This window comes from Petromyzon marinus, chromosome 74 (assembly GCF_048934315.1).
Source record: "Petromyzon marinus isolate PM22_M1 ecotype Great Lakes invasive population chromosome 74, UKy_Petmar_22M1.pri1.0, whole genome shotgun sequence".
NCBI classification, from domain to species: Eukaryota; Metazoa; Chordata; class Hyperoartia; order Petromyzontiformes; family Petromyzontidae; genus Petromyzon; species Petromyzon marinus.
The window spans coordinates 13,273,736-13,282,526 of record NC_133740.1 but is presented as its reverse complement, the minus strand read 5'-3'; positions in this window follow the sequence as shown (position 1 = coordinate 13,282,526).

Here is an 8,791-nt window from a genome sequence, read left to right as displayed (position 1 = left end):
CAGACTTTTTAATAAATGTTTTCTCCTACAACATCAGAGTTCAGCGCCGCATTAAATGCGCACTACAATGACAACAATAGTTTAAAGCGATTTGAAGCGAGTTTTATATATTTTTTGGGGGGGGGGCAGAGCTATGTGACGTCATATTTGAGGGGGGGGGTCTGACTTTTTGTGACGCCGTGTGACGTAGGGAGGGGGGAGGTCAAAAATCGTCAAAAAATCGCGTGACGTCATTTATGGACGTGAGTAACACTCTATGAAGGAACTAAAGACAAAGGTCCCCCGTGTAGCCTCCAACAGACTGTTGGGGCAAGTGCTGTTAGTGAATAACACTCTATGAAGGAACTAAAGACAAAGGTCCCCCGTGTAGCCTCCAACAGACTGTTGGGGCAAGTGCTGTTAGTGAGTAACACTCTATGAAGGAACTAAAGACAAAGGTCCCCCGTGTAGCCTCCAACAGACTTGGGGCAAGTGCTGTTAGTGAGTAACACTCTATGATGGAACTAAAGACAAAGGTCCCCCGTGTAGCCTCCAACAGACTGTTGGGGCAAGTGCTGTTACTGAGTAACACTCTATGAAGGAACTAAAGACAAAGGTCCCCCGTGTAGCCTCCAACAGACTGTTGGGGCAAGTGCTGTTAGTGAGTAACACTCTATGAAGGAACTAAAGACAAAGGTCCCCCGTGTAGCCTCCAACAGACTTGGGGCAAGTGCTGTTAGTGAGTAACACTCTATGATGGAACTAAAGACAAAGGTCCCCCGTGTAGCCTCCAACAGACTGTTGGGGCAAGTGCTGTTAGTAACACTCTATGAAGGAACTAAAGACAAAGGTCCCCCGTGTAGCCTCCAACAGACTTGGGGCAAATGCTGTTAGTGAGTAACTTTATGAAGGAACTAAAGACAAAGGTCCCCCGTGTAGCCTCCAACAGACTTGGGGCAAGTGCTGTTAGTAACACTCTATGAAGGAACTAAAGACAAAGGTCTCCCGTGTAGCCTCCAACAGACTGTTGGGGCAAGTGCTGTTAGTGAGTAGCACTTTATGAAGGAACTAAAGACAAAGGTCCCCCGTGTAGCCTCCAACAGACTGTTGCGGCAAGTGCTGTTAGTGAGTAACACTTTATGAAGGAACTAAAGACAAAGGTCCCCCGTGTAGCCTCTCAACAGACTGTTGGGGCAAGTGCTATTAGTGGCGAGAAGCAGCAGCACCCTATGAAGGCTGCCGGCAACTGTGGTGACACGAGAGAGGGGGTGTGGGTGGCCAGAAATCCCGGCCGTCTTTGTCTCCCCCAGTGGCGATGCTTACCACACAGCGCACCGGGTAACTCATTTGAGGCTGAGTCGACCTAGGGGAGGAGGCCCAGGACCGGTTCAGACGATCGCTGTCACTGCCCGTGGTGGTGGCCGTGAGCGGGAATCGAACTCGGGTGGTTGCCGGATTCGCAGCGCAGCGCGCTAACCGCTGCGCCACCGCTCCCCACGTTTAAGACCCCCCCCACACCACACACGCGATGTGGTTGTTGTTGTTGCCAGGGCACGTGGTGTTGTTGTTAGGGCACGTGGTGTTGTTATTGTTGTTAGGGCACGTGGTGTTGTTGTTGTTGTTAGGGCACGTGGTGTTGTTGTTGTTAGGGCACGTGGTGTTGTTGTTGTTGTTAGGGCACGTGGTGTTGTTGTTGTTACCAGGGCACGTGGTGTTGTTGTTGTTAGGGCACGTGGTGTTGTTGTTGTTAGGGCACGTGGTGCTGTTGTTGCCAGGGCACGTGGTGTTGTTGTTGTTAGGGCACGTGGTGTTGTTGTTGCCAGGGCACGTGGTATTGTTGTTGTTGCCAGGGCACGTGGTGTTGTTGTTGTTAGGGCACGTGTTGTTGTTAGGGCACGTGTTGTTGTTGTTGTTGTTGCCAGGGCACGTGGTATTGTTGTTGTTGCCAGGGCACGTGGTGTTGTTGTTGTTGTTGTTGTTGTTGCCAGGGCACGTGTTGTTGTTGTTAGGGCACGTGGTGTTGTTGTTGTTGTTAGGGCACGTGGTGTTGTTGCCAGGGCACGTGGTGTTGTTGTTAGGGCACGTGGTGTTGTTGTTGTTGTTAGGGCACGTGGTGCTGTTGTTGCCAGGGCACGTGGTGTTGTTGTTGTTAGGGCACGTGGTATTGTTGTTGTTGCCAGGGCACGTGGTATTGTTGTTGTTGCCAGGGCACGTGGTGTTGTTGTTGGGGCACGTGTTGTTGTTGTTAGGGCACGTGTTGTTGTTGTTGTTAGGGCACGTGGTATTGTTGTTGTTGCCAGGGCACGTGTTGTTGTTGTTAGGGCACGTGGTGTTGTTGTTAGGGCACGTGTTGTTGTTGTTGTTGCCAGGGCACGTGGTATTGTTGTTGTTGCCAGGGCACGTGGTGTTGTTGTTGTTGTTGTTGTTAGGGCACGTGGTGTTGTTGTTGTTAGGGCACGTGGTATTGTTGTTGTTGCCAGGGCACGTGTTGTTGTTGCCAGGGCACGTGTTGTTGTTGTTGCCAGGGCACGTGGTGTTGTTGTTGTTGCCAGGGCACGTGGTGTTGTTGTTGTTGCCAGGGCACGTGGTGTTGTTGTTGTTAGGGCACGTGGTGTTGTTGTTGTTAGGGCACGTGGTGTTGTTGTTGTTGCCAGGGCACGTGTTGTTGTTGTTGTTAGGGCACGTGGTGTTGTTGTTGTTAGGGCACGTGGTGTTGTTGTTGTTGTTAGGGCACGTGGTGTTGTTGTTGTTGTTAGGGCACGTGGTGTTGTTGTTGCCAGGGCACGTGGTGTTGTTGTTAGGGCACGTGGTGTTGTTGTTGTTAGGGCACGTGGTGCTGTTGTTGCCAGGGCACGTGGTGTTGTTGTTAGGGCACGTGGTGTTGTTGTTGCCAGGGCACGTGGTATTGTTGTTGTTGCCAGGGCACGTGGTGTTGTTGTTGTTGGGGCACGTGTTGTTGTTGTTAGGGCACGTGTTGTTGTTGTTGCCAGGGCACGTGGTATTGTTGTTGTTGCCAGGGCACGTGGTGTTGTTGTTGTTGTTAGGGCACGTGGTGTTGTTGTTGTTAGGGCACGTGTTGTTGTTGTTGCCAGGGCACGTGGTATTGTTGTTGTTGCCAGGGCACGTGTTGTTGTTGCCAGGGCACGTGTTGTTGTTGTTGCCAGGGCACGTGGTGTTGTTGTTGTTGCCAGGGCACGTGGTGTTGTTGTTGTTAGGGCACGTGGTGTTGTTGTTGTTGCCAGGGCACGTGGTGTTGTTGTTGTTAGGGCACGTGGTGTTGTTGTTGCCAGGGCACGTGTTGTTGTTGTTGTTGCCAGGGCACGTGGTGTTGTTGTTGTTAGGGCACGTGTGTTGTTGTTGTTAGGACACGTGTTGTTGTTAGGGCACGTGTTGTTGTTGTTGTTGTTGCCAGGGCACGTGTTGTTGTTAGGGCACGTGGTGTTGTTGTTGTTAGGGCACGTGGTGTTGTTGTTGTTGCCAGGGCACGTGTTGTTGTTGTTGCCAGGGCACGTGGTGTTGTTGTTGTTAGGGCACGTGGTGTTGTTGTTGTTGTTGTTGTTAGGGCACGTGGTGTTGTTGTTAGGGCACGTGTTGTTGTTGTTAGGGCACGTGGTGTTGTTGTTGTTGCCAGGGCACGTGGTGTTGTTGTTGTTAGGGCACGTGTTGTTGTTGTTGTTGTTAGGGCACGTGGTGTTGTTGTTGTTGTGCACCCAAGCCAAGGCAGCAGCGTTGGCTGCTGTGGTCCACGGCGTGGCAGCGCCTGTCCCTGTTGGAGGGGCTCCCTACCTCAAGGCATTTCATTTTGTAGGAATTTCCCCCCAGGGAGGCAAACGCAGGGTGCTTTGTGCTTTAAGGGGGCCGTCCATAAATGACGTCACGCGATTTTGGACGATTTTTGACCACCCCCCTCCCTCCCTACATCACACGGCGTCACGAAAAGTCAAAGCTCTGCCCCCCACCCACACCCCAAAATAAAACACGCTTCCCATCGCTTTAAACTATTATTGTCATTGTAGTAGTGCGTATTTAATGTGGCGCTGCACTCTGATGTTGTAGGAGAAAACATTTATTAAAAAGTCTGTTTAATTAAGTAGAACGTGTTGTCTGTATTTATTTAAAGTTGCGCATTTTGATGTGACGTCACATTTCTAAAACACCCCCCCCCCTCCACCCCGTCACACATCGTCACAAATGTCTGACCCCCCCTAGCTGCGTGACGTCATTTATGGACGGCCCCTTTCGGCCAAAACCGAAAGTATGCCGAAAGATAACAACAAACCCTGTGTCCTGACTTTTGGGCCACCCTGTATAACAACAAACCCTGTGTCCTGACTTTTGGGCCACCCTGTATAACAACAACCCCTGTGTCCTGACTTTTGGGCCACCCTGTGTAATAACAACCCCTATGTGTCCTGACTTTTGGGCCACCCTGTATAATAACAACTCCTATGTGTCCTGACTTTTGGGCCACCTTCTATAATAACAACCCCTATGTATCCTGACTTTTGGGCCACCCTGTATAACAACCCCTGTGTGTCCTGACTTTTGGGCCACCCTGTATAACAACAACCCCTGTGTGTCCTGACTTTTGGGCCACCCTGCATACTACACCGCCAATCGGCAAGTCACCGCGTGTGGTGGGGTAACGTGCGGGTAACCGCGTAGGGGAGCTGTCGCTGAAGGCGTCTCGCTGTAGGGAGGAGGAGGTGTCGACTCTTCTCCCTGCTCGTAGGCCCTGTTCTCCTCACCCCAGGCCTGAGCCTCGGGCTCGCCTGGTGGCGGGAGGTCGTAGGGCACGGGGAGGTCGGGCCGGGCCCAGGGAGAGGCCTGGTATGGGGGAGGGAAGTCGGGGCGTCTGAGGGAGGAGTGGAGGGGTTTGGGGGGAGAGATGGAGACATTGTTATGGACAGCGGGAGAGTTCGAAACAGCGGGCTGGGGTGTTTGGGCAAGAGGGTGGGCGAGCGAGTGGCCACGTGGAGGAGAGGCTGCCGGCTGCTCTGTCGGGAGCTGGACCGGTAACCGCCTGGATCTCCCAACTCGCCATTGGTGACGGGGCGGTTGTGGAGAGGGTGGAGAGGTTTCCAATACCTGGGCAGTGTTGCTCATTACCGGCTCCGGTTTGACAGCAGAGGTCTCACTCCGAATCAGTCGAGCGGCAATATCTTTTCATCGGTTGCGTAACGCTGTGTGGAAGCTGACTGGTCTGTCGCTCCGTACGAAGCTTCAAGTCTTCTCGGCCACGGTCATGCCCTCCCTTCTATACGCTTGCGAAACGTGAACCCTACTAATGGAACATCTTCGCCTGGTATACACATTCAGATTGGCCTGCCTACTATTTATCCTGAGTTTAACCAGGCTGGACTGTGTCCATACATTTGGACAGTCCCATCAGTGAGCTCGTCTGGCAGGCAATGACGTGTTGGCTGGGTCATTTAGCCGCATGCCCAGCCACCGCATGCCCAAGCAGCTTTTGTTCAGTCATGGATAGAGGAGGCTAAACGGGCATGGCACGGGCTTAGATAAGACATGGAATTATGTTATGAGAGGATGTGGAGCTGAGTGGACTTGCCGATGACTGGAACCAGCGGTGTCAAGATCGGCCTCTGTGGAGGAGGCTCGTGAAGGACGCTGCTGCTACTGGCCAGTTGAAGGCAGCAACAACAGAGAGCAGAAGAGCGACGCTCACAACAATGAGTTGAGCGCCGGGTGGCTAAAACGCAAGTTGGCACCTCGTAAGGGGCATCTGCTTATCAACCCATATGGCACCTGGGTCTGTCCTGTGACCTCCTGTCAGCGGACCTTCGACACTTCACGTGGCTTTAACATGCACATATCCTGGCACAAGCGTTATGGTGACATCACTGCCAATTAGTGGCCAATGGTGGTTGTTGTTGTTGAGCGGGTAGGTGAGGGGTGTTTCAGTGACTGGGTGAGTGATTGTGTGGCTAATGGTGGTTGTTGTTGTTGAGCGGGTAGGTGAGGGGTAATTCAGTGACTGGGTGAGTGATTGAGTGGCCAATGGTGGTTGTTGTTGTTGTTGAGCGGGTAGGTGAGGGGTGTTTCAGTGACTGGGTGATTGTGTGGCCAATGGTGGTTGTTGTTGTTGAGCGGGTAGGTGAGGGGTAATTCAGTGACTGGGTGAGTGATTGAGTGGCCAATGGTGGTTGTTGTTGAGCGGGTAGGTGAGGGGTGTTTCAGTGACTGGGTGAGTGATTGAGTGGCCAATGGTGGTTGTTGTTGTTGTTGAGCGGGTAGGTGAGGAGTAATTCAGTGACTGGGTGAGTGATTGAGTGGCCAATGGTGGTTGTTGTTGTTGTTGAGCGGGTAGGTGAGGGGTAATTCAGTGAATGGGTGAGTGATTGAGTGGCCAATGGTGGTTGTTGTTGTTGTTGAGCGGGTAGGTGAGGGGTAATTCAGTGACTGGGTGAGTGATTGAGTGGCCAATGGTGGTTGTTGTTGTTGTTGAGCGGGTAGGTGAGGGGTAATTCAGTGACTGGGTGAGTGATTGAGTGGCTGAGTGAGCTAACAGGTCAGGGAGACGGCAGGTGATTCGGTGGGCGGTGAGCGGTTGAGTGGGTCAGTGAGCCTGCGGGTGAGCGGGTTGGTGAGCGAGTGGGTGAGCGAGCGAGCGAGTAGCTGAGTGAGCGATTGAGTGGGTCGGTGAGCCCACGGGTGAGCGAGCGGGTCGGTTGAGCGAGTGGGTGAGCGAGTCGCTGAGTGAGCGATTGAGCAGTGTCAGTAAGCCCGCGGGTGAGCGAGCGAGTCGGTTGAGCGAGTGGGTGAGCGAGTCGCTGAGTGAACGATTGAGTGGGTCGGTGAGCCTATGGGTGAGCGAGCGGGTCGGTTGAGCGAGCGGGTGAGCGAGTCGCTGAGTGATTGAGCAGTGTCAGTGAGCCTACGGGTGAGCGAGCGGGTCGGTGAGCGAGCGGGTGAGCGAGTCGCTGAGTGAGCGATTGAGCAGTGTCAGTGAGCCCGCGGGTGAGCGAGCGGGTCGGTGAGCGAGTGATCACCTGCGCGAGGAGGAGGACCAGGTGGATGGAGTCCGCGGGGCCCCACATCGCAGAGACAGGGCCGCCATGAGCACCAGGCCCAGGCCCACACAGGTGAGACCGTAGGCCAAGGCGCCCAGCCCCTCGCGGGGGGCCGGGGGGCCCAGGGCACCACCGCAGGGGGTCCCGCCGGGGGTCCCGCAGGTGACCCAGAGGGCACGGCAGGGGTCCGTGCTGTGCGGGGCAGACGAGGGCCCGCAGAGGGGGGCGCAGGGAGCACTTCGGGGGTTGCAGGCGGTCCCGCAGGTCGTACAGGTATCTGCCCCGGGGGCAATTATAACAGCGCACGCGTCTGCCCCCGGGGCACAGGTAACGGCGCACGCGTCCGCCAATGGGGCGCAGGCAACGCAGGCGACAACACACGCGCCTGCCAATGGGGCGCAGGCGACGCCGGCGACAACGCACGCGCCTGCCAATGGGGCGCAGGCGACGCAGGCGACAACGCACGCGCCTGCCAATGGGGCGCAGGCGACGCAGGCGACGGCGCACGCGCCCGCCCCGGGGGCGCTGTCGCCAGGGGCTCGTCCCCCGGACCCCCCGGCCGCCAGCAGGAAGGCGCCCGCGCAGGCGCACAGCAGCCCCATGGCGAGCGCGGCGTGGCGAGCTCGCAGCGCCGCCCGGTGCCGGCCACGCGGCGGCGAGGACGTCGAAGGCCGCCGGGACGGCGGCGGCGGCGGCGGCAGGGGTCCGAGCGGCTGAAGTTGCGTCGGGAGGAAGAGCTGCGGGAGACGCGACGGCGCCGCCGCTGTTGACGACTCAAATGAATAGGGAGGAGGCGGCGGCGGCGGCGGTGCCGAAGGTGGTCGTGGTGGGAATGGTTGAGGCGGTGATTGTGACGTCTGTTGCGGCGGTTGAGTTGACGATAACGATGGCGACGATGGTAGCGGTGGTGACGATGGTGGTGGTCGTGGCAATGGTGACAATGGTGATGGTGGCGGTTCAGCTGACGGTGTTGATGGGAGCCGTGGTGATGCCAGTTGCGGCGATGGTGGCACTGGTGATGAGTGCGATGCGAATGGTAATGTGAAAACTGACGATGGCGATGGTGCAGGCGGCGGTGATGGCTGTGATACTGCAGGTGAGAATGAGGCTGCTGGCGATGGCATCAGTGAGGATGGTAATGATGTCAGCGTGCACAGACACGACGTTGAGAGTGATGGTGACGATGTTGAGGGTGATGATGTCGATGATGTTGATAGTGATGGTGACGATGTCGATGATGTTGATAGTGACAATGTCGATGATGTTGAGAGTGATGGTGACGATGTCGACGATGTTGAGGGTGGAGCCTCGTCATCCATCTTTCCCCTCATTTAATTTTGCCCCCAGGGCAGCTAATACCCCCTTAATGCCTCTGGGGCAAATGAAGATCCTGTGATGGATCAGATGAAGCTTCTGTGATGAATCAGATGGAACTCCTGTGATTAATTAGAATAAACTTCTGTGATGGATCAGATGAAGCTTCTGTGATGAATCAGATGGAACTCCTGTGATTAATTAGAATAAACTTCTGTGATGGATCAGATGAAGCTTCCGTGATGAATCAGATTAAGCTTCTGTGATGAATCAGATGAAGCTTCTGTGATGAATCAGATGAAGTTCCAGTGTTAACTCAGACGAAGCTGCAGTCTTGGGAGTAGGTGTATTCCGTCTGCCGCAGGAGCGACTGACCCGCTGTTGTGCACACACACACACACGCGCACTTTTAAATATATAACTTAACCCTCAGTCCGCCCGTAATGGGCAACTGGAGTCGTTAATGA